This window comes from Equus caballus, chromosome 1 (assembly GCF_041296265.1).
Source record: "Equus caballus isolate H_3958 breed thoroughbred chromosome 1, TB-T2T, whole genome shotgun sequence".
NCBI lineage: Eukaryota > Metazoa > Chordata > Mammalia > Perissodactyla > Equidae > Equus > Equus caballus.
Genome location: NC_091684.1, coordinates 188,178,361 through 188,205,082, shown reverse-complemented (window position 1 = coordinate 188,205,082; position 26,722 = coordinate 188,178,361). Strand labels below are relative to the sequence as shown.

General features: G+C 39.6%; 1 protein-coding gene across 4 annotated transcripts in view; it reads left to right on the top strand.

Moving 5' to 3' along the window:
- The first annotated feature begins 6,800 nt into the window (after positions 1-6,800).
- Positions 6,801-26,722, top strand: part of CLEC14A (C-type lectin domain containing 14A) — a 29,759-nt gene continuing 9,837 nt past the window's right edge. The window contains exons 1-3 of one of the 4 annotated variants that reach the window (XR_011441065.1): positions 6,801-8,228; positions 12,756-12,983; positions 16,588-16,822. The gene's annotated coding sequence lies outside the window, so the exon portion shown is untranslated. Of the gene's footprint in view, positions 8,229-12,755; positions 12,984-16,587; positions 16,823-26,297; positions 26,494-26,722 lie in introns of those variants that run through there. The other 3 variants (XM_070274424.1, XR_011441064.1, XM_070274428.1) reach the window with 3 other exon arrangements.

Here is a 26,722-nt window from a genome sequence, read left to right as displayed (position 1 = left end):
CTCAACTGTAAAAAGGCAGATGAAAGCTCAGCAGACTCTTCACATTTATGGATTGAAAATTGCCCGTGTACAACGATTGTTAAATTGGTGACTCATGGAGATTTGTGATTTTGCTGAGGTGTTGGTTTGAATGGTGTTCTTAGTGAAGCTGGAGTGAGTCAGCCGCCATGGGAGGCCTAGTCCAACTCTCCTCACAGCATAGTCTCTGGACCAGTGGTGTCAGAATCACTCGGGACCTTGTTAGAAATGCAAATTCTCAGGTTTCCCCCCAAACAGACTGAATCTGAAACTCTTGGGTTGAGGCCCAGCCATCTGTTTTAAACAACCTTCCAGATGATTCTGGTGCTTGCTAAAATTTGAGAACCACTCGCCTTGTCTTTTTCCCTGAAGGGCTTTGCTCCTCTCTCTACCACATCGTGGGACAGGACCTAGAAATCAGCATTTTAAAAGCTTCCTTGTGATTCCTGATGTGGCTCACTTTCACTGGCTTGCATTTTAAGAGATAATATAATAGTGTTATTTAGAACATAATTTCACAGTCTAAAAGTGCACATGCAGAAAGAGTTTGGTATACGGCACATGTCAACAATTTAAGGTAATAAACTGATGTTCAAATACTTGTTATCATAATGAGTATCGGCTTTTATAAAACAGCAAAGCACAAATATGGTCCCAGAGTGTCTCCAACATCCCCAACAAGGAGGTAGGCTGCTGTAAAGAGCACAGATTGTGAAGCTCCAGGCCCTGCTTTCCTCAGCCTCTCGTTCTACTGCCGGCTCCTCCCGTGGTGCTCGCGGCCCTGAGGAGGGGGTCCCACTGAGACAGGAAATGAGGAACCCGAAGTTTGGAAAATAGCTCCCCAGGGGTAGATGCCTTAATTTAAAACATTAAGGCAGAAATCAAGTCAAGTTGGGAAAGGTAGCTCTGTTTGGGGTGTGGGTCAGGATGCAGAGGGATCTGAATTGGAGGCAAAAAAACAAAAACAGTAAGAAAGAAAAACAAAAGAAAAGAAGGAAGGAAGAAGGGAAAGAGGGAAGGAAGGAAGAAGGAAGAAAGAAGGAGGCAAGGAGGGCAAGAAGGAAGGAAAGAGGAAGAAAGAAGGAAGGAAGGAAGATGGAAAGAAGGAGGAAGGAATGAGGGAGGGAAGGAAACAAAGAAGGAGAGAAGGAGGAAGGAAGCAAACAGGGAAGGAAGGAATGAAACAAGGAAGGAAATGAGCTGTCAATCACAATCTGTTTTAAGGGCTAACTTCCCATTTGTTGTGCCAACATTATGCTCGTATTAATTAGCACCCGAAGACTGGATGTGTTGCTGGTCTTAACGCACAGAAATATCTCCTGTCATTAGAATGTAAAGGCCACTGGAGCAGGACCCTTGTCCGTCTTGTCAACACTTCACTCCAACCGCTGATCAGTCAGTGAGCCCAGAGGCAGCTTTCCTGTGAAGCTGAGCCTCAGGCTTCCTCCCTCGCACAGGGCACTTTCAGAACACATAATTTTATTTTTGTAATTCTGTATTATTTTTATTAAAGAGGACCCTGAGAATTGTATAAACTTCAGATCTCCTCAAATATGGATCCACCTCTGGTTAGGAGGCAATAAATTGAGGTGAAATACACTTGGACAAAGGTGCTAGCAGGAACATGGAAAGGGAAAAGATTAAATCAATGTTAGAAGGAAATCTGCTGTACCTGGTGATTGAATGGATTGCAGAAGGAGGAGAAAAAGGAAATAAAACGTGAACAATCCTATTTCTTTCTTTGATGGTATTCCTAAGTTCAAAGAACAATCATCTATAACAGACTAGGTATCTGGATATCAGCTAATATATAAAAGTCATCTCAATGATAGATTTCTTGCCAAAGTGAAGAAATAGCTAAACTCTACTATAATTAGGTAGATTACAAACTGGTGAAGTGACTGTACCAAATGACACTGATTGAAGGTTTAACATAAATCTAGAAGTTTCTAGGGGTGCATCAAATGCCCAACTCTTTATATCTCTTCTTTTCAACATGTTTGTCAATAATTTGGACCAAATTATAATCGTATACTCAATACACTGACATATGGGACATGATTTTGAGAAGACGAGAAGATTAAACTAAAAACTGAAAAGAAGGCAGAATTAGATTCTAAATCGTTTTAATTAGGATACACAACTTGGCAGCAACGTTGTTAGAACTGACTGAGTTCACTTTGTGTCAAGTTTATGATGTCTACCCACAAAGGCTAATGTTATCCTAGACCACATTAATAGAAATGGTTTCTAGACTCTAGAATGAAGGACACAGCAGCCTCGTTTGGCTCCACAATGTTCACTGCTGTCTTCAAAGAGTGGGCTGTTGATATGTTCTATCCGTTAAGACGGTTCCATTTAAACCCCAAAGGATAAAATGAGGATGAACAGCAGGTTTGATTTTTATCACAATTTTTTTTTAGGGGGTGAGGAAAATTGGCCCTGAGCTAACATCTGTGCCAATTTTCTTCTATTTTGTATGTGAGACACCACCACAGCATGGCTTGATGAGTAATGGGTAGGTCGGTGCCTGGGATCCAAACCTGCAAGCCCTGGGCTGCCAAAGTGGAGTGCACAGACTTAACCATTATGCCACAGGGCTGGCCCCTTATTGCAATTTTCTAAGAAAGATAGAAAGATAGAAGCAAAGTAGTGAGTTGCCTGTTGCATGTGTTCAATCAAGGCTGGAAGACAACCACTTAGTAATCATTTTTAGGGGAGATAGCATTAGATAGTTGGTTATTTCATGTAATTTAAGTTAATTTTTTAAACTCAGAGTTTTCAGGATTCTATTACTCTATGACTGTGATATTTTTTATTTAAATTCCAGATTGTTGTTCCCACTGTTTCTAAGTTGTCCTTTTAACTACTAATCGAACTGGTAGCAATCCACAGCATGTTCCTTTCTGTGTTCTCAGTTTCATGTGAAGGATCCAAAAGATCAATTCTTACTGAAAACTCATCTACTGTTTATTCTTCTGTTCAAGCAGAATTCAATTTGTTTACCTATAGTAAAGCTTAATGAAGTGTAGTTTCTGGCATGATTAAAAGGGTTAAATAAGTTATCTTCACAAAGTAAAGACAATGTGTAGATTTCCATGGCGAATGGCTGAGGCTTATAAACTCTAACCTCATCATTCCAGATTTTTCAGCTGAAGTTTTCTTGAAAAGGACTGTGTAGTCATACTCGCCCAAGTTCTCAACCAAGTGACTATTCCATTAGGATTAATAAATAATGTCAACTATCTTTTGCCCAAAGTTATGCTAGAAAATATTCTTTTGAGGATTATTTTTCTATTTGATACATATGCCAAATTTTCACAGTAAAAATATTTGGGGTCTTGTCTTATTTGGACTAGTAGCACTTAGTTTATTTTCTTAAAGGTGAATGAATAAAAAGGTCATTTAATAACAAAAGAGAGAGTAGAATTAACTTTAATGAGCAGTTAATCTTACCAAGCTTTCTTTTATAAAATAACAAAGACTGGATGACCAAATTTAGATTTAATTTTATTGTTTCCATGAAAGAGAATAATTAATTCTTCAATATAATCACCATAATTAAAAGGGGAAAAGCTCCTATTGATTAGTTGAAGTTATGTAAATATCATGAGCAGTCATGGGAAAAGGTAAAACAAAAAGTCAAGATGCGGAATCAATAATCATGTTCAGAAAATCACCAAATCGACGATCAATCTAACTGAATACAACCAACATAAAGAGGGACAAGAGGTAAAAGATAAAGTGTTATTACAGCATTTATAGTATATTTATCTTTTGCCCCCCAACATGTTTATAAATTAGGATTTGCCCTGTTACTTCACCAAAGTCTTTGCAGAAAACTTGGCAATGTAAGAGCACAGCTGGCCTCTCGATGACACCTGGCAACTGAAGCTGTCGTTACCCTGTCTAGGAACACTTCAATCTAAACGCTCCTTTCAAAGGAACAAGCAGAGGAGATCTATTCATTAAAAAGCAATAAGGTTGTACTTAAAATGACTCAGCCTTAAAATGACCCATCATACGTGTCATAGGCTCTTACTGAGCAGTGGTCCATGTTCCTTTATAATCAACATATGACAAACTCTGAAGAAATGATCAATATTTTACTTTTATAAAAACAATAGTAGAAAAATATGTGGAGTTCTAGGCCCTAGTGAAGTATCTAAAGTAAGAACAGATTGTGTACTGAGGCTTAAAAATCTATCTTAAGGGTGCCTTTTATTATATATCATCATCATCATCATTATCACCATATGCTATTATATTTAATTGCTGTCGTGGAACCTAATGTTGATCTCACAGGTCACCTAGGGTGGCACAAATTTGATAGGGTCTCAGTAAGAGAAAGAAAGTCTTCTAAGTAGTCTGATAGGCCCCTGTTTAGATATAGGGCTTATGTTCACTACAGTACCCTTAGCAGGAAACCTCAAGAATATCCGCGAGACAAATAAGAGCTGTAGAATTTAACGAATCCTTCCACAAGGAACCACAAGTCAAAAGAAGCACAAACTGGTATCTCTGTTGAAATGCCACCCTCTTCAAGAACTTTCCTGACCATCCATGTGACACAGCCCTTTCATGGCCACTCTAGTTGCTGACTGTGTTTGTTTTCATAGCGGTCATCGTTACCAGATACTGTGTAGCATGTTGATTTATTTGTTTATTGTCTATCTTCCCTTCTAGAATGTAAGGACTGAAATGTTGTTTAATTTGTTCCTATTCCAGCGAGCTGAAACAACGCCTAAGAAATTGGTGACTTTCAATAAATATTTGGTGAATGAGTGAAACCCAGGGGAGGTAGCGTACCTGCCAATGGATGAAAAGTGAAATCCTTCTGTCTTGTAGGCATTTGGGGTACTGAACAGCATTTTCTCAGACATTGCTAAAAGCATGTGAAAAATAGTACAAATTTCCCTGAACCCAATTTTCTCAATGTAATAGAGGGAGACGTAAAAATTCCAAAAAACCCTTAAAGCTTCCTCATGAAAAACATGCACGCTTCAAATTCTGTACATAAATGGCGTCCAGATTTTTTGAAGTCACCTTCTATTGAACTGATCATACGAAGAGCACAATCAGCAGTGTTGGAAGAATTGGATACATGCAGTCAGAGCCATATAAGTAGAATATTCTAGGCAGTTGAAATGCAGTTACAGTCCACTGCTCTCAAGAGGGAATTAACAAACAAATTCAGAAATATTCTGGGGATAATTAGCACCAGAGAAGTTGAGCTGAATGTAGAAAGAAAACATTTATAATACATGAGATACTTTTAATATTTTCATGAAACTTTCAGCATTGATGATTGTGTTGGGTTATTAACTTTGGCAAAGGAAAGGATTTGAGCACTGTCGCATTTGAGTCAGTAAGCCACAGGAAGCCGTTTACTCCATCACTTAGGGTTTTCAGTGAGTTTACACGGTGCGGTGGGGGACTAGCGAGCTTCAGAGATTTCTCTCATGGGGTCCAGAAGTGTTGAGAGAAGCCACTGAGGACAACTTTGATTCTCGCATCCTGTGTGGGAGGAAAAAAAAGACATTTACTGAAAGTGGACATTTCCCCAAACATTGAAAGATTATCTGATAGCGACTGAGGCAAAACTGGAGATATGCTTGCATTGAGGGAGCAATCTTTTTGGTAGCAACCAGTTTGAATTATGAAACAGAAGTATCGTACTTTCTTTCTGTGAAGGGAATGGTACTGTTTCTGTTTTCGTTTCCTATTAGGCACTAGTAGTACGAGAAAACTTAGTAATAAGCCGATCCTCTTTGATTTTTATTTATAAATACAAATCACATGTAATTTGTTATTAAAAAACAAAAAATCTACGATGGACTCTTCCTGAAGGATAGATGATGGCAGTTCCCTGAGGAAAGGAATGTTTTCTCCTAAGCAGTCAACTACCCTTAATGGCACAAATTGCAGGACTTTGACACTATGACCCCTCTTGAAGTCGGAAGAAAATGGGGGTTAGCGTAGAGAACGTGAATTGCAATCCAGTCCACATGACTCTCTTCGGTTGGTCCTTTTCACTTATGCCTTTTAGCTTCAGGCTTTTAAAGCACTGGTATCTTCATTTTTTTCAAGTTGTATTTAATTTATTCAGCAGTGTGCCCTTCTGTTATGTGCAAGAAATGCTCATTTCTTCTCTGTGTCCTATCTGCTTTGCCGTCTTATTCAGTATCAACAAAACAATCTTGTTTATCAAAGAAGTCACCCAAATCAATGTTTCACATGCAATAGTAGTCTCTGAGTTCAGATGTACAACACTGCTTCTAACATTCTTTTCTTAATAACATTTCTTATTTGATATAAAAATAAGCTTCATATTTAATGTCAAGTGGGAAAAAGAAAACCATACTATGGCAATATTGTGACAAGGCCTTATTATAAAAAGACATTATTCTTAGGGTTTTAACTAGAAAGCATTAATGCCTGCCCATTTTCATACCCAAAGCCTGGGAAATACTTTGCATCTTTAAAGAACGTAGTAATGAAACTCTTGCTTTGATTTTTCTCCTTGCCTAATTTTTCAGCCCATTCTAACTGATTTTAGCATATTTTGTTTTCGTTTTAGGAGAGTTATTTTAGTCCTGTCTTTTATTTGACTTCATACTTCATTCTTTTCCTCCTTTTTCATTTTCCTGATTGAAACTTGATATATTCAAAGCAGGAAATGAATAAGAATGGCCTTCCAGGTTATTTCCTGAAGATAAAATTCAGCCTCAAATACAAGGAAAATAAAACCGAATTTCAAGACCCAGTTAAGGATTTTGAACAACAGAGCAGTTTGAGAAGTTTTTTATCAAGCCATTTTACGATGCCTAATCATTCTTCAAGATTTGCTATGTGGCTACGCACCAGTACTCTGCGTTCTTCGGGTCACTGAGTGAAGTTTACCTTTTATCAACTGAAGGTGGAGAAAAGTTCTGAGCATTGTAATTTTTCTACAACACTAACCCTTTGGATTACAGGAACAGCACTATTTGTTTTGCAACGGGTTTCAGAGCTTAGCTTTCCTGCATTTTAATCAGGCTACACACACCTTCACGAGGTCGTGCTACTAAGCCTGGTGGTCACTCCTGGCTTCCTTCCCTTCCTCCCTCTCCTCTGCTCTGTATAACTTCTCTGGTAGTCCCATTCCGTGTATGTTCCAACCTTTGTAGTGATCTCCCAGTCCTTGCAAGTTGCATTTTCTTTTTTTCAATCTGTTTTCTCTTTGTTTTTCAGTTTCTGAAGTTTCTATTGACATTTCCTTAAGCTCAGAGATTCTTTCCTCAGCCATGTCCATTCTACTAATGAGCCTCTCAAAGGCATTCTTCATTTCTGTTACAATGTTTTTGATCCCTATTATTTGTTTTTCATTCTTTTATTAGAATTTCCATCTCTCTGCTTATCTTACCCATCTGTGCTTGCATGTTGCCTACTTTTCCATTAGAGTCCTTAAGTATCAGCCATCGTTGACTTAAATTCCTGGTCTGATAATTCCAACATACACGCCATGACTGGGTCTGGTTCTGATGCTTGCTCTGTCTCTTCAGACTGTGCTTCTTATCTTTTAGCATGCCTTGTGATTTTTTGTTGAAAAGGGGACAGGATGCACTGTGTAAAAGGAACTGCCGTAAACAGGCCTGTAGTAATGTGGCAAGGACACGGGGGCGAGGAAGCATCCTGTAGTCCTACGACCAGGTCCCAGTCTTTTAGTGAGACTGCGCCGTTGGACTGTGAACTTGACAAGTGATTCTCAGTTTTGTTTTCCACTTCTCTAGGTGGGACAGGATGACTAGAGGCAGCCGTTGTTCGGGATGTCCTTCCTCCTGTGTGGAAGGTTAGGGAGGCTGGAGTTGGGTATTTCCTTTTCCTCAGGTCAGTTCAGCTCTGATAAACCCCAGCAGGTTAAGCTCTGATTAAATAGTTTCTCTTAAAGGCAGACCTTGTCGAAACAGACAGTGGTCTAGCATATTTCAAAATGATTAACTTTCCCCTCCTCCTGGGGAGGCATAAGGGGATTTTTCTCTGCTCTTCATTATGAGAACATGGTAGAGTTCCTGGAGTAAAACTCGCAGAAAGTATGAGGGTCCCCCAATGGCTGGGTCTGCCTAGATTTTTCTCTCTCAGGCTTGTCCACACTGAGCCTCTAGCCATTCGTCAGCGGCAGTTGAGATTTTCCTAGCCCAGCGCTGGTCTCCACTGAGGTCTCTGATCAGGTGAGTGTGAACTTCTGTATCTGTGTGTCTGTCTCCGCAATTTTGCAGGCAGTGGGTTACCCTGTGACCTCACGTCTCTGAGAGATACAAGAAGAATCATTGATTTTTCAGTTTGTACAGCTTTTTACTCATTAAGATGAAGTGGTAACTTTTAAGTTCCTTATATGTAGGGCCAGACCCTGGAAGTCTCCCCATCTTTTCTTTCTGAAACTCTTCTCTTGGTTTTCCAGGAGCCTGTACTATACCTGTTCTCAGATTTCTCTGACTTCAGCCTCCAAACATGCCCCACAGCCCTGCTCATAACTTTTTGCCCTTCTCTCATATGCTCCACTTCACTTTGTCCCGGCAGAAACTTCTTTTACTCACGTTGTATCAGATGAGGCTGCCAGGTGAATGCTACCCGAATCTTTCTCTCTAGCCTCAAACCAGACTCCTCTAGTGGTGCATTCTCACTACCTGGAAGGGTCGAAGCATGAATAAATACCTGGAAACAAAAATAAGATGGCTGCTCAAAACCTCACCTTTTGTCCTGTCAATATCTATTTGATATGCCCCCAAAACAAATTCTTGCTCTTCCACCAACATTAAATCTTTTTCATAAAATCTTATGGTACTGTAAGAATTTAAGACTTTCGTTGGCGTATTGTATGGTACCGTATGGTAGCGTACCGAAATTCTTCTGCTGTGTCATTTAGATTGCTGGCTCGTTCTCTCAGTTCAAAATCTTAGCTACAACTTTTTTGCCATCCTCCTCCTGGGAATTCTGTTTTATCAGTTTAAAACTTTGTTGTTTTTTCACAGTCTCTCTCCGTCGTTTTGTCTTTTCCTTTCTTTTTGCTGCCACCATCCTCACTTAAATCTTAAACACTTAAACTTCAAATCCTTGCCTGGATTATTGACTTCCTGATAAGTAAATATTCCTAAAAAGGAAAGTCTGCCGATCGCTGTGCCTTGCCGCCTCCCCTTATGTTGATGTTGTGCAAGTTCGACTCCTAACCTGCTTTTCTTCTCACTTTACATGCTCTTCCTGGGGGCCCTCCCTCACTCCTAAAGCGGAATCTAATACCTAGGTGGTCCAGAAGTCCAAGCCCTCCTTCTTTACCCCAGAGTCATTCCAATTCCAAGTGACTTTCAGACAACTCCATTTAGATGTCTCCCATACATCTCAGATGGAGAGAGGAAACCAGCGGCTGGGCTGCCTAGCGGTCTCCCAGGGTAGAACTTGGTGAATTTATCATAGTTCAGGTCCTGGCTTCAGCCTTCCAGCGTACCATGAACCCAATCTGGTTGTTGTCTCCATATTCTGTCTTTTTTATTAATGAACAGTGCTGAACACACACCACCACCTCTACTCTGTGACAAATTGTCTTCCAAAGGTATCATGTTTCAGATTGACAGAGGGAGTTAAACTATCCCATAGCCGTTATATAAATGCGAGTATGGCTTGCCTTTGTCTGTTCTTCCCAACTCTGTTTCAGAAAAAGTTACATTTAGCATACATCTAATTAATCTCATTCATAAAGTGTGATTTTTACACATAGACTCTCAGGCTCTGGCAGAGCCTCGTCCATGCTCTTGTATTCTCTATCTTGGTTAATGGAATCAGCATGTACTAGCACTCAGAATCTCAGAAGCATCCTTTTGACTTCTTCTGTTCCCTTGGCTACCACATGAAACCCTCCACCTGCGATAGCCTCCTATCTTCCCTCATACAACCTTTCCAATCCATTCTCAAAACTGCTGACAATGTGGAACACCGCCTGCCGTTCTCCTTATTCAAAGCGTTTGATACCTTCCTATGTTTTCAAACTTCTTAGTATGAAACAGAAGGTGTTCTTGATCTGAACTTTATAGGCTTCTTCAGCCTCATCTCCACCACTTGTCCAGATGTGTATCCTACATTCCAGCCATCCTAAATTATATAGCAGTTCCCTGAAATGCCACAGCCTTTCACCCAGTCATGCTTTGCACCTGTGTTCACCTCATCTGGACCACTTGGCCTGCTAGTATCTGTTTAGCAAGCTCCCGGCCATCTTCAGAGACTCTGTTCAAATACCACTTCCTTTTTTTTAAATGGACACTATTTAATATAATAATTATATGTGTTTAGTCTACAAACATTTGGGAAACAGAAAAGAATAAAATTTAAAAACCCATAATTCCAACACCTAACGATAATCTCTATTAACACTTTTGTCATTCTTTCCAATTAAAAAAACGAAAAGATTTTTTAAAAATGAAAACTAAGTACTTTCCCTAGTCTTTTTTCTCCTCTTTTCCTTTGGTATCAACATGTACAAGATATTTTGTATACTGTGTATTGTCTTTTTCTCTGTTATTTTCTTGTATTTCAGGCACACAGAGTTAATGGTACTCTGTAAATCATGGCACTTCTTTTACTTATTTTTCTATTTTATTTGCTTATTCTGAGCCAGTAACACATTATTTTTGTTTTCACAACTATGTAGTAAATTCTATTTTCCTCTTCATTTAAAAATTTTTCATTACTCATCACTGTTTGCTCTTATAAATATATTTTATAATTGTTTTCAAACTTCCCCAACAATCCTTATGAAATTTTAGTTAAAATAATATTGAAATTGTAGACTTATCTTTAAAATGCTAAGTTGTCTCATTCCTAAGCATAATTTGCCTCTCCACTTATTCACAATTTGTTTTTTATATTCTTTAATAAAATTTTAAAATGTTTTCCAAAAAGTCTTTTATTCTTTATGTTATTTTCTAAAATCTTTATAGTTTTTGTTGCTATTGTGCATAGTCCTTTATTTTCTATTTTAATTTGCTGTTGGTTGTTGTTGATAGAGAAGAATGTGATAGATTTTTATAAGTTAATATTTTATTCAGTAAACTCACTAAACTCTTATTAACTAATAATTTGCCTGTTGACTTCGTTGGTTTTCAATGTGGATGATCATATATTTGCAAATAACAATGGTTTTATCATTTTCCTTCAATTGTCCTTTCCCTTTTTATACTGATTTGACTTGGATGTCCAGCTATACTATGTTAAAGCTTTGTGGAGAGAGCAGGCACCCTTGTCTGCTTCTCAAACTTAAAGGAAATGTGTCTAATTTTTTGTCATTTGTTGTAAAATTTGCTGTAGGCTTTGGTTTAGAGGTTTTGTTGAATTAAAGAAGTTTCCTTCAATTCTTTGTTTCTGAGATTTTTTTCTTTCAGTCTCAGTTAAGTATTAAATTTTATCAAATGTCTTTTCTGCATTGTTTTCTACATTGATTTACATTTGGTAACTGACACTGATAAATTTTTCTGATGTTGAACCATCCTTGCATTCCTGAGATAACCCTTAGTAATTGCCTTGGTTTATTATTATTACTATTATTTTTGAGGAAGATTAGCTCTGAGCTGATGTCTGCTGCCAATCCTCCTCTTTTTTGCTGAGGAAGACCAGCCCTGAGCTAACATCCACCCCCATTCTCCTCTGCTTTATATGTGGGATGCCTACCACAGCATGGCTTGATTCGAACTGGCGAACCCTAGGCTGCTGAAGCGGAATGTGTGAACTTAACTGCCACATCAATGGGCATGCCCCTGTCTTGTGTTATTTTTAATATTCTGTCAAAAGCTAGTGAATAATTTATTTAGAATTCTCCATACATGTTAATAAGTGAAATACACATGGATTTTTAAATTTTTGTACTATCCTTATCTGGTTTGGAAGTCAAGGTTATACTGGCCTCATAAAATGCTTGAGCAGCTTTCCTTTTCGTTTTTCTTTGATTATCTGAAACAACTTATAAAATATGGGGATTGTCTATTCCTTGAATATTTGATGGAAATCACCTGTAAAACTTTCTTGATCAAACATATCTATTTCTGTCTTCTTTTTTTCCTTTTTAGGAGTTGGCAAAGACTTTGTATATTATTTCAATGCCTTTAATAAGTACTAATCTATTCAACTTTTATATTTATTCTCATGCTCATTTTGGCATTTTATACTTTTGCAGAAATGTATTCACTTTATTTGTTCATATTTAATGATTAATAGCATTGCATCATATTCTTCTCTTACTCTACTTTATAAGTTCTATTATGTGTGTCTGTGTTAATTTACTCATAATTGCAGCATGAACAACCTTTATTGTTAAATAGTTTTCAAGCATTTGTTTTCAGTTTCTCATATTCCAACATTTGGATGTACCATGATTTATTTAACCAGTCTGGTGACAGGTTGTATTTTCCAGAGATATAGCCACACTCTATCTCCCATCCCATATGCTCTTGACACTCCTTCCTTCAAGAGATGAGGTCTATATTTCCTTCCTTTGAAAATAGGTAGGGTTTTGACTCATAAGTGTCCAACAGAATGCAGCAGAAGTGATGTTTTATGACTTCCTAGGCTATGCACCTTCAACCCTCTTTGTTGGAATACAATGATAAGGCTACCAGAGGGAAAAAATACTAAAGCAGTTGTTCTAGTTACTACTACTGTGTAACAAATGATCCCAAACTTAGTGGCTTAAAGCAATGGTTTGATCATGTTCACAGGAATGCTTGTCTCTCTTCTCGACTGTCTAGAGCCTCAACTGGGAAGATTCAGCGACTAAGATGACTTAACAGATGGGGCTGGAATCGTCTGAATGTTTCCTTTAATGATTTCCTTTCGTAGAAGAAACCCTCAAATTTGGCAGCTGTATGCTTCATATTTGGAGTCTCTACATCCATACTCAATCTTCTCAATATCAGCTTAAGATTTTTCTTCTCTGCCATTAAAAAGTAAGCCCCCCAAAATCCTGATTTATGAGTATATTTCATGGGCCATTTGCAGCAGAAGTCACAGAGTGGAATCCAAAACAATAGACTCAAAGTTTTCTAGCATCAGTGTCATCTTCCAGGGCATAGTGGTTCCTGACTTCTGTCCCCAAACCAGTTCTCTGGCTCATGGTTTCTAAGAAAGAACTCTCCACCTAGTGTTCGTCATAAGAGTTAGCCTCATAAAATGCTTGAGCAGGTTTCCTTTTTTTTATAATGTCTCTCCCCTTTTTAATTTTTTGTTTTTCATCTGTAGAAGAATGTCAAAGAGCAGGAACGCACTTCAGGAATTGTGAAGGGAGGCACAGCCTCATTTAGGAGTTTAATGGTCTAAGAGTCCCACAACAGTGAGTGTAATCTCTCCTGTAGGATGCACTTAGAAGGGTTCTCAACTGAGGCAAGGAAAAATTCCTTGAAATGAAAATTAGAGGATACGAACACTTTGGCAATTCTTGTGTAATTGTCCTTCTAAAAAGCTGCTTCTATTATAATTCCCATTTGTAGATCAAATTTTCCCAGGGACCAGTATTTAGAGCAGAGCATAATTATTTTAAGATGGGCTGTGCTGCCATTTTTTCAAGGAGAATAAAAGCATAAAAAATTCTGCACAGAAAAATCTCCAAGTCAAAACTGAAAGCTAATCTTGTCCATCGCATTGTCACACGTTGTTCTGACATAAAGAATCTGAGGGAACAATCCAGATACTGCTTAACTTAAGACTAGCGTAAATTTGGGCCTTTATCATAAATAAACATATATACTCTAATGATTTTGAATACAAGTTATTTTAAAAGGGATATGATACTCCAAGACAGTATCCCAGAGTGATTATTCAAGAAACAGCTGTCTAGTAAGAGTTGCAGTTATGCAGTTCCCGCCAGCACATGCCTAGATTGACAAGTTATCGTGCGCCTAACTATGTAGTGAAAGGCGTATTTCCTAAGGATATCCTTAATTCTTTCCAAAGTTACTTTGTTCTAAGATTTGTGTTTTCCTTCGTATCGTATCAGAATCTTTGTCGTAATCAGTCACTACCGTGTTTATCCAGCCATTGTGTGGAACAGTTTGGATCTGAGAGGACCCAGATAAGCTTCCTGGAGTCTTAACCTTCTCTCCCTAAGGAAAAAATATTTTCCAGTAAACACTGAGAGTTGTTTTGGAGCGTGACGGGGAGGCTTTCCTCTCTCGTGAACTCTGTGTTTCAATAACTCCTAACACTCAAATAAATTGAAGTTTAAACAATTAGGGAAGGTTTATGAATTTAGAAAGTCCAGTCAGAGGTCTTAGGCAAATCTAAAAGCATTAAACATTCTGCGTTTACTCTAATTTCTGCCCTGATTTCCCATCAAATGAGAGGAAATAGCTTTGGATATGTGAATTTTTTTTCCTTTCTAATACGTTTGCTCTCATTGGGTTAATGACAGGGTTACACCTGTTAAAATGGTGAGTTAACTGTATGTATTAGCTTTTGTCCCTTGCTCAGATCCCAGTAACACAACAATAAAGGGATTTTTTAAATAGCATAACAAGGACAAAGATAATTGGAAAAAACACAATGGTGACAAGTTTTTGGAAACTGGAAAGCGGATGGACAAGGAAGCTAAATCCTAAACTGGCAGCAGGCATCTGAGAAGCAACTTAATTTTATACTGATGAATTCTCAAAAGATTCAAATGATACCACTAACCTCTAAGGGAAGATTGGGACTAAAAATTTAACTATAACTGAAAGTCTTTTTTGAAAAGGAGTTAGATTCCCAGGTCTTCTCCCCTGCCCTGAGCAGCTGGATGACAGTGCCTTCCTCATCCTGGGAGTTTTAATTTCTGCAAAATATAAAATATACTGTCTCCAGACTGAAGGACTGGATATTAAAATGGGGGTGAGCAGCCGGGCTTCTGTCCTCCAGCTAGGAGATGAGAAGCTCATTCTCTGAGGACTCTAACTAGGGAAGAGGAAAGAGCATCATATACTGACTTACGCTGGAGGTTCTGTTAGAGAAAGACCCTAGAAAACAAACCACGTATACTCGCACACAGAGCTCTCAATACACTGTTTGGTTTATTGGTCACAAATCCAAAAGAGCAGACAAGATTCCTGTAATATTCAGAGAATAGAGCAGAGGTTTTAGAAGACAAATGTGAGGACAAAGAAGATTCTAAAAGTATCAAGGAAGAAAAAACAGGTTTCATAAGAAGGATTACGAAGGAGAATGGCGGGGCGGGCCCCATGGCGGAGCCGTTGAGTCCGTGCGGTCCGCTGTGGTGGCCCAGGGTTTCTCTTGTTCGGATCCTGGGCGCGGACATGGTACCCCCTCATTAGGCCACATTGAGGTGGCGTCCCACATGCCACAACTAGAAGGATGTGCAGCTAAGATACACAACTATGTACCAGGGGGATTTGGGGAGATAAAGCAGAAAAAAAAAAAAAAAAGATTGGCAACAGTTGTTAGCTCAGGTGCCGATCTTTAAAAAAAAAAAAAAAGGAGAATGACTTGGACATCACAAGGACAACAGTGGAATGTAGAAAAAAATAGAAGAATGCCTCACAATACTGCAGGAAAATCATTTTCTTCCTAAATTTCCAGACCCAACAAATACCCACTAAATGCAAGGGTAAAATAAAGTCATTGTCAGACATGCAATGTCTCCCTGGAGGACGTGCTCCATGAAAATGAGGCAATAAACAAAAAAATTAAAAATAAAAAAACAGGAGAGAGACAAAGAGAGAGAGAGAGAAAGACATAGGGTCCAGGAATCAAGGAAACAACACAAGAGAGAAACAAAGGTGAATGCGGTTCCCACCACTTCAGAGCTCCAGCTGACTCAGAGCTGACTCAGTCTGTCCCGGGGCGTGCGGGGCTCTGAGAGACCTCTCCAAGCAGGAAAGGAGAGGACACCAGCACACTTAGTAAATAAAGAGGAGATGCGGCAATATGGGAAAGTGGGGGCAAGGGACACTTGAACTCTCTGTACTATCCTTGAAACTTTTCTGTAAATCTAAAGCTATTCTAAAAGAAATTGAAAAAAAAAACCCACAGAACTATACTGGCAGATGAGAGTCTGGGAGGTGTGCATGTATATAGTGGGTGGTGACCGAAAAAGAATTAAGCCCTCATTTTTCTTTGGTGTAAAATTGGAACATCGAGAAGATAAAATATAAACATATTATTTAAAGATGTAGGCCAGTATCAAAGCACAAAGGTGTGAGGAGTGGGAAATAGGGAGCGGTAGTCAGGGGGGTGCTGTTTTAGTAACAAGCCTGTTACACTGTTTGATGCTAAATCGTATACATGTGTAACTTGGTAAAAATAGAAAATAAGTTTAAGAGGAAAAGATGTGGTTTCCATACGCTATGCAGATTTTCCAGAGGAATTTTAATATCCAATAATTGCCATTGCCCTTCATATCACCTTGCTAAACTATATCTATGATGCTGCAAGGAAAAATTTGATTTGGAAAATTCACCACTCCAAGAGGGGAAACAACAGTAATGTAATTTGCATATTTATCATTTGGAAAAAATTCATTCTACTGAAATTATGTCCAAAAATATTGTTCTTCATCCATAGGCTAAAGAAAATTGTTGATTGTTTACACCAAGTACTTCTATTTCCACAAGTGCACGGTATACCACCTTCCATTTTGTAAAAGCAAGGTACAAATTAAAGAATTTTAATGTATCTTCTTTATTTAATCAGATATTCTAAGTTACATGGCATAACTTGTGTTTATACTTTTCCAAATACTTTCAAATATAAATATTCTGAAAATACTTGAAAATGAATAAAGGAAATGTTTGCTGGACGAGTTTTCATTCTGTGGCTGTTCAATCATCCTTTGACTATTATTAAATTGTTTGCATATTGGTGAAAATGGGGATCTATTTATACCATTTCTCCTTCGTAAACAGCAGGGCATGTAGTTAGAAAGGACTTACTCATCTTTAAATGATCTCATCTATGATCCTTCTAAAAAGAATCAAGTTCTCATCTTTATAATTGCATTGAAGTTTTTTCTCCAGTTGGTATAACTTGTTGTGTCTTTGTCACTTTTATCCCAGAAAACAAGATGTCCTTGTTGAAGTACCATTCCTGTGTCAATAACAATAGGTTCTTTGACCTGTACAATGGGTCTGGTAACAATATGCAAATTTCTTACATTGATTCAAATGTGTTTCAATGACTGTGTCCTCTGCGTGTTTTTGCTTATTTCAAACACGCCTGTCCCTTTCCCTTCACACCACCTGCATCTGCCTTGGTATCCTGTTGTCACCCACCCCACCACACATGATAAAATCAGCAAGATTGAATTGTAATGGTGGATAGAAACCTGGTGGGAGAGAATGGAGATGAATTTTAAGTCAAGATTAAATTTCGTTCTAGGCTTCCAAAGGAATCAGTGGGTCTATGACCTTAAGTTTTTTTTAAGCATCCACAAATGAACTACTTATGAGTTTAATTTTGTGCATAAGCTTGTGAATAATTTTTAGAAGTAGATTTTTATTCAAACGATAATTAACGAGAGGATTTTGTGAATGATTTTATTTCTCCAAATGTTTTTCCTTAATGAGAAATTCCACACTACCTGAAAATGACTGCATTTAGACGCTTTCCTAGACCTCCCAGTAATAAAATGAGGCTCAGTGATTGTGGGTCCCCCTTACTATTCCCTTTTTTATGAAAGGAGAGAGTTCTCATGAACCTGGATCACATATAAAGGAACTTCTGACACTGTCCCAAAAGTGTGGCTATTGATGAGAGGAATAAATGTATTAAGTTTAATCATCTAGCTCCAGGCCTACAGACGAATGAAAGCAGGTGAGAGGTGGAAGGAACTAGGGGAAGCCAACTGGAAGACCCTCTCCACTGCCTTTCCACACATTCAGCCCAAGATCTTTCCCTCCGGCCTCCTGTCTTACACTCTGTTAACCTCGATGCTGAGTCCTGTGGAGGAGCCCTCATTTTGTTCCGAACAAATTCTCCCATATGCTTAATGTTTTTCACTAATAGTTGTTAAAAATGATAGTCAAAAATAATACCTTCAATTTATTAGGTCCTTACTTATATGCATTATCTCATTTTATTGTACCCCTACAAATACTATCATTATCCTATTTTACAGTTGAGGAAATTGGGTCTTGAGAGGTTAAATAAATTATCCAAAGTCAGACCACCAGCTGGGGCCTGATCCAATGGCTGTCAACACCCGCGCATTGAACACCCATGTTACAGACGTCTGGCCATCCCATGTCCACTCTCCTCACTCACACACTCCTTGTTTGTTGTCATTGTTCTCTGAGAGCCAGGATACAGCCACAGCTTCAGCTGAGATTTTATCTTCTGGGAAAGACTTCTCTCCTGTCAGTGTTTCCAGGGGGACCCTTTTGGTTTGATTCCCTAATCTCACGGTTTCTGCGTCTCCTCAATTTGAAACTCTTCCTTTGACATCTATGATACTTTTTAAAGAAACCTTGGCTTTCCTCCTCTCTGAGTTTTTTTTTTTTTTTTGCCTGGATTATCTTCCTTCCCCTTTTTGCTCTTAGTGGGCATTCCCCTATGCTTTATCCTGAGCTCCCTTCTCTCGAATCTCTACATTTTCTTGCTTCCAGATGAACTTTACATAAGCACTGAAGACAGGTCGAGTCACATCACATCTTCTAATCTGAGTTTGCCATATTGTTTGAGACTATCCAATGCTGCTCTACAAACTACAAAACAAATGAGATGGATGAAATGCATAAGAAGTGTTAAGGATAGATAGTAAATTCGTAGCTTATGACATGAAGGCATAATTCATAGCATATGCTAAGTATGGATAACGAGTAAACAAGTAGCTTGTGAGACATAGGCAGAATGCATGAGACAGTAAATTAGTAACACATATGAACGATAGTTAAAGGAATATAATCATGGAGCAGATGAGGTTACTTATAGACAAAAAGGGATGGGAAAACCAAGGCATAATCCTGCCCCACCCCACCCACACAGGTGTACCGATATTCTCTCTCTGAAGGCTTCGAGCATCTTATTTGAACCTCTTGTTTCCTACCTTCCCCACCATATACACGTCCTATCTCCACATCCAGGCAGAAAGCTCCTGGAGAGCAGACATACTGACATAGGCATCCTTTGTTCCTGGCAGCATTTGGCCTCCAGAGCCGCTGCTGAACGCAGCTGGATGGATGATGGCATAACCTGACATCTTGGCTAGAAGTTAACTGCTTCTCTCTTATTGTTATTTTCCTAAAACTATCCCTCGGTGAAATAACTGGAATTAAAAAAAAATCAGCATTTTATTGAGTTAATGCTCCCTAGTTCTCCCAATAGCTAAATATGTATATCACCCAGGTAGTTTAGAAGAAAGAGCTTCTTTCCTTTTACTGAAAAGAAACAAATAAATAGAAAGAATTTACACGCCCACTTGCTGATGTGTTACCCTTCCACCTTATCTTTAATGTAAGAATGACAGGTACCGCGGAGGGAGCACAGTGCGGCAGGTCCAGGCACGGACTCTGCGGCCCGGAGACCTGGGGTTGTCACTTACTACCTCTGCAACCTTGAGGAAGCTTATTTTTTACCTTCCTTCCCAGTGTCTTCCTCCATAAATTTTGGGAAAATAAAAATGGTACCTAGTGCATAGGACTATTATATAGAATAAATGAGTTAAAACAGGCAAAATATGCTTAGAACGGTGCCTGGCAAGTGGTAAACTGTTAATACATGCCAGCTCTTATAAAAGTTACCAATCCTGGGGCCGGCTGGTGGCCAAGTGGTTAAGTTTGTGTGCTCCGCTTTGGGGGCCCAGGGTTTCACCAGTTGGGATCCTGGATGCGGATGTGGCACCACTCATCAAGCCATGCTGAGGTGGTGTCCCACATGCCACAACTAGAAGGATCCACAACTAAAAATACACAACTATGTACCCGGGGGCTTTGGGAAGAAAAAGGAAAAATAAAATATTAAAAAAAAAAGTTACCAATCCTAAAGCCATTTTAAACAGATTTCTTTCTCTATACTCCATCTGAATAACCTTCCAGCCAGAATTGTTTGCCTTTCGAAACCAGATTCCAGTCTCATATCCTCCCTAGATAAGTAAAAAATACACACTCATTATCAGGCTGAGAACAGCTGAAAATAATGCTGATGGTCATTAACCCTAATAATGCTCCCTTTATGTTTATTTTGTCCTGTTGAGCTTTTGAACCATTTTCACATTCATTGCCTCATTGTATTTTTACAACACCTCTGCCACAAAAGTGGCCGGCTATTTTTTATCATTTTTGAAAGATTAGGAAACTAAAGCACACAGAGGTTAAAATGGCTTGTCTTGGTCACCTGGAGGGTGACCATGAACTCAGGGCATTGTAACTCCTGACCATAGACCTTCTTTCTGCCCAACACTGGTACAGCGGGTTCTGCTGACAGGTCTTAAGAGCTGGAAGAGCTTCAAGCCAACACTCCCTGACTTAAGGCCCCACTCCCCCACACCCTTTTTCTTTCTAAAATTCCCAGTGGGGAGAAGTAATATATTGTTTATTCCACTCATGGGTCTTGCTACGAGGATCCATCCTCTCTCCATTCCAAATGATCTTCAACATCAACCTAAAGGAAGTTACTTAACTTCCCAGAGTGTCAGCTGCCCCATCTGTCAAATGGGGAGAACAAGATTCCCTATCTCATAGGGTTCTTATGAAGATTGCAAGAAAGTACTCCAGAGAACACCTGGGGAAATAGGCATGCGCTTCTGTTGTTATTATGATGTATGAGAAAGTAGGCTTCATTCTGTTTCACTTTGGCTGGTGCTGCTGCACCTGCGTAATGCAAGAACTGTCACTGTGGGAACCCAAGCTGCTAGAACCCATAATGATCAAATGCTTAAACCAAAGCCCCGTGTTGAACCTCTCACCTAAGATCGTTGACTCTGGGAGCTGCTCTCCTTCACGCACCTTGAATGAAAATATCCATGATCTCATATCGCCTCAAAATACATCTCGACAAGTCTGTTTCCTGACTTTTACCCTCGCCACTATGATCACCCTCCAGATTCCTCTAAGGAACAGGTTGCTATGGCAACACTCACCACCCACACTCGACAGTCAAATTTCATTTCTCAGATGCAACTATTAGAAAATAAATGGTCCATGTAACATTCTTTGTGCTGATTTCCCTGTTCACTTGTGAAGTCTCCTGTCTGTTTGAGTCTTTCATAAATGTAATAAAAATGCCTTTTTAACCGTTTGAACAACAATTTGTTAATTCAGACAAAAACACTATTCAGGTTCTTAAGTGTTTTAAAAATAGCTTTCTGTCAACATAAGGAAAAAAAAAAAGCACAGTCATAAACTACTTCAGTCCCAGATTTTGTTTAGTCAAACTGTTTCTTATTTTGTAATAGGAACATGAAATGAATTGTAGCATATTCTTTGCTAAAAAGAAACTTTCCTCTTTTAATTTTATACCCTGGGCAAAAATGATTTATTCAACTGTTTCAGAAACAAGAAGAGGGATGGAGAATTTCTACCTCTTTTCAAGAGGTGGAAATCCCACCAAATCCATCCTCATTCCTCCAATCTAAGATAAAGCAGTAACACATGATATGCATACTGGCAGTGGCCAACACCAAACATTTCTAGGATACTTTTCTAGGTGGATTGTCAAGGAAAACCTAGTCCAGGCCCCAACAGTGGGATAGCACGTGTCAATAGCAACCATGTCCATTCCTTTCCATGCCTGATTCCCCAGCCTTCTCCTGGTAATTCCTTAATAGAGCTGTGGTTACGGTTGAGTCTCCCCAATTGTGGAGGCCTGGGAAGGGAGGAAAGGAGGAAGCCCCAGTCCATCAAGTCCATCTCTCCACCCTGTTGGGAGATAGAGATGAACAAGCAGAAACCCGCCTTCACCCTTCCTTCCATTCTCCCACCTTTCCCCACCTCTGACCTCCTCCCACCCTCCTCCTCCATCTCTGACAATGCCCTTTACTATACTGGTGACTATTAATCAAAGTCAAAACAGCATTTAACAAGAATATATATGGATATAATAATGCCATGAGTTTAAGAAAAAAAGTAAAGCTAAGAAAGATTTAGAATCATGATCTTGTCAGAACTTTTCAGAATAAAAATATCTACATTTAGGAATTTTGATCCAGTCCCATTAAAAAGTAGTCCATATAATAGGTGATTTTCATTTTTCCAAAGCAATAGGCCCCTTTTTGCATTTTAACTTTATTAGGAAATTTCAGTTGCTTCATTTAAGACAATAAAGACTTATTTATAAAGGTGGACAAAGGAGACGAGGACAACTTGCAGGAGCATATAAATTAGAAGGCATTTAAAATCTGGCCCTATAAGATTATAAATACGGTATGTAAGAATAAATATGCTGATTTAGCCTCACTCTGCGTTGAGTAAAAGATGCACTCTGAATTTCAAAGGAAGATGCACTTTTTTAATTCAGAGAAAATGGCTTAGGGATTGTTCCCAAAATTCTAAATATCAGACAAGTCCTTCCTGCCATGCTGACATTTTCTATTAAAAGTGAGTAAATATTACAGCCCAAAATCAATGAAGTAATTCCTCTTGGAGACGCAGTGTAGGTAGGTGGTAGGGAGGTGATGGGTATGTATCAGGAAAAGGGACATCACAGTAAGCAGCATGGGGCCCTACATGGAGCAACTACGCAAAATGAGATAGTTCCCTGTGGTGGACAGTCTGGCTTGCCAGTAATGGAGATTAGTGGGTGGTTTGACTATAATTGGGAAGGAATGGAAAGACATATCATATTAAAAGTTGTTCCAAGTGGATTTTACTGTTTCTTTTTCTCATATCTAAGGCATTCTACTCCCTGGTAATTATACTCTTAAGCAAGTTAAGTAGCAGTTTAAAGAGAGAAGATTTAAATATAATGGTAAGAAAAAATATTACTTCCTCATGTTTGGGATGGGAAGAAGTTGAAGCCATTTCCTGAGAAGCAGTTGGACATCCACAAAGCAGAGGGAATTCCCTGATGGGTGGAATCCGGACCAAACCAAGCATGAGCTCAGGAGCATCTGGACTGCGATCCTCATGAGTCTCAGGTGGAGACAGTTGTTGCCAAATTCAGTCCTTTCTCATGTTTGGCTTTCTTCATTTAAGACCAGAATATTTGAAATTATTAGAAGGTATTAATACAAAATACCCCTGATGACTATTCAGGACACAGCATGGAAATTCACCAACAGCTTTGCAGGCTTGGAAGTAGGACCTCAGATCACATTAGTGGAAAGAGGAAAGAAAGGGATTCTCCTCTCATCACGCCCATGGAGCCTGTGTTTTCCAGACTCTTCTCCTTGTGTCCAAGTACTAATAAGAGAGACCTCCACTTGAGTTCCTTTGAAAGCATACACAGTTTAAAGCTGTGATCATGTTTAACTTGTCTTCTTTATACTTAAAGAACTAAAAGATTTACACCTTGAGACTATTTTCTGTCCAATTGCTTTGAAAGGAGAGCACATGGGTGCGGTGAACTCGGGGAGCAGTATCTGAAGTAATGAGCGGATGATTTAGTGTGGGGTTAACGCTGCCCTCACAAAAACGACCTCCAGTGTGTACAGACCAAGGGCTCAAAACGAAGAAAGCTATTGCCCACAGGGACCCAAACATTCTGATTAGTCAAATAAAGCAGGTGTTTATTATTTTAATTATGAAAAGGCAAATCATGGTTCCAACCAGCCACGAGCGATAACGCAGGACACCCATGGACTTAATTTATTAGCTGTTGAAATTAATCAAACAGCCTGTTTATTGCTATTCTATTGCTATTGCTGTTCTGGAGGGTGTAGATATCGTCCCATTACAAAGTGTTACTGGCTTAAGAAATGTAGTTGGGAAGCCGGAACTATCACACAGAAAACTAGGCAAATAATACAAAGCAGTGTGTTCACAGAGCAAAGGCTTTAGTTTTGTGGGAGGAAAATAAGAAGCCATGCAGAGTTTTTTAAATTGGGAGCAAGAAGAGTGGGGAGGGTGGGGAAAGGAAGGTGACGTCAGCAGCTGTGTGCTTTACAATAACCTCAGAGCGTGTGGAGGGCAGAGCGTGCTGGGTGGGGCAGGGGGAGCTGCAGGGTGGAGGTGAGACGCTGGTGTGGAGGCCAGTACAAGAGTCTATGTGACTTAGGGCAGAGGTGGCGGGAGCAGAAAGAGCACAAAGGATATAGTCAAGAGACACGTCTAGGGTGGAACCACAGGAAAGAGTGGCCAATTGTTCATGGAAGAGAGGAAGAGAAAGATTCAAGGGTATTTGCAGTTTCTCCTCTGGGGAGAGATCTCAACCGGAAGTAGGCCATTTATGTCATTTTGACATGAGACAATGGAACTTCAGTCTGAAGGCAGGGTTCTTTTGGTGTTAGAAAACCCATGAACTTCTGTGACTGTAGGTCAGACTTCTGACAGGACTCAACTGACTGCAGGTGAAATTTGCATAAAAGCGAAAAGCAGGTGCTGCCTGCAGTGTTTCCCCCAACCAACACCCCTGAGAAGGGAACTCCGACATTCACGGGGGCTCGCAGACTCCACTCTGAGCTACCACTCTCGCTGTCTCCTGCAGCAGGATTTGATCCTGTTTCTACTCTCACACCACCTGCTCACCCTGGGGCCTCAGCTGGCATGATGCATCCTCACCCTTCCAGGACCAGTGAGGCTAAGTGTATGCTCTCTGTAATTCGAGTTTGTAATTCCCTGTTATTTTCCTTCATAGCACTTCTCACACTTGGTAACTATCCATCTGTTAATTTACTTATGTCTTTCACTAGATCGTAAATGCCTTTAAAGCAAGGAGATGTTTCTATTTTATTTATCACTGTATTCCCAGTATGGGTCTCAGTGCCAAGAACGTGGGAGGTGCCCAATAATATATGCTGAATGAATGAATGCTTGTTTATTCCTGAATGCTTATCCTTCATCTTTAAAGAAGGATAAAGCAGAGCTTATCCTGCAACATGAAGAGAAAGTCAGAGAAGGACAGGGGGCGGGGGGCAGGGGGGCCCTCACTGCTGGGCTGAGATTTCTAGGTGTAGCAAAGTCAGAGGATGTGTGCCCATCACTTAACAAAGGGGACACAGTAGAGGCTTTTCTGACTTCTCTCAGTACAGAAGGGAAAGAGGATTTCCCACTGTGCTGCGACGCCTTCTCTGGGCTGAAATCAGCTTCCACTAGGCTTCCTAGTCCTCAGGGCGCTCCAGGCGTGAGGGAAGAGGGATTTACCCATCCTTTTCCCTGAGATCTTCTGCTGGGTTTCCACGCCACTGGGCGGAAGACCCAGAGCACGTAAAAGGCACAGCCCGCCTGCCCTCATGTCTCCCCCACTTCATCCTGAAGGCACGTTTAGACACCATTCCTGCAAGGCTGCCATCACCCCAGACCATCCCAGGTTGTAATGGCCAATGTCCTTCTCAACTCCTTCCTTGCCCTCCACCTCCATATCCTGTGACTCAGGTGACCCTGTTACACAGAAGACCAGGAAAACTGCAGTTCCACAGAGGACCCCTCAGCCAGCCTTCCGGTCAGCACCGGGCCAATCAGAGAGTGTGTGGAACGGTTATTATGAAACAATGACATGGTCACGAATACATTGAAAATTGTGAATTCCTACGCTAAATATGAAGGATTGAAAGAAAATTGCTAGAAATTATTCCGATCTGTCAATAATTGTAAAGCCAAACCCACAGTAAGACCATTCACAAAAGGTGTAATTTGGCAAAAATATAATACTAAAGGTCTTCAGTTTTTCACAGACAGAGGTGTGTGTTCTAGAACCGTAATGTAGCAGGCAGCACTTTCCCTCTCCCCAATGTAATAAATCATGTCCCATTATGTGAATTCAGTACAAAATGAAGAGGTAGCGCACCAAGAAAATATATGGCGTCCGATCGTATTGAATAGATTTGCCTAAATCACTGCTATTTTAAAACAAAAATTCATGCTAAATTCATGCTAAATCTGAAGGTCAAACAAAAATCTTCTGAATGTATTTGAAATGCCGTATTATAGTAAGAATAAATCACATCTCTGGAACAGCCAATGTCAAGTCTCTTGTGCAGGGGGATGTGAATTTATCAGATACATAGGCCTTAAAATGGGCCAGATATTCAGTCTGGCTAATAATAATTTCAGGGTTCCCACTGCCCCCTACAAGGTAAATGCTAAGATAACTGCTGATTATCCCTAGTTCTTACAAACTGATAACAGATACTCCTAATAGCATTTGAATGTAAGTAGTTGTGACTTTTTTCCTCCCTCTTCCAGCTCTGTGAAGTGGAAATTCTACAGGCAACAGTGGAAAAGGCCCACTTTCATCTCAAGGCATGCCTGCCCTGATGATCAAGCACACTTACCACACAAATCCTCCAAGCCCGAACCACAGCGTGAAACTCGCGCTGGGTCAGGCGCCACGGTGAGCTGTCCAGAAACCTAAATAAAAATGCTGCCTACTTTGTTGTTATTAGAATGTCTTAACAACAGTTTCTAAACTATCACATACTTCAGATCAATTTGCTAGGAGACACGCTAGCCAGTGGTCCCTGAACTGCTGGCTCCGTGGGAAGATAATCTGATTTTTGACAAAAAGCTAGAAAATTCCATGTGTTCAATTACTAACATACAGCATTTTTACTAAATCACTGGTGCTTTATCATATTTGTGTGTACTATGTGTGTGCATGCCTACACAGG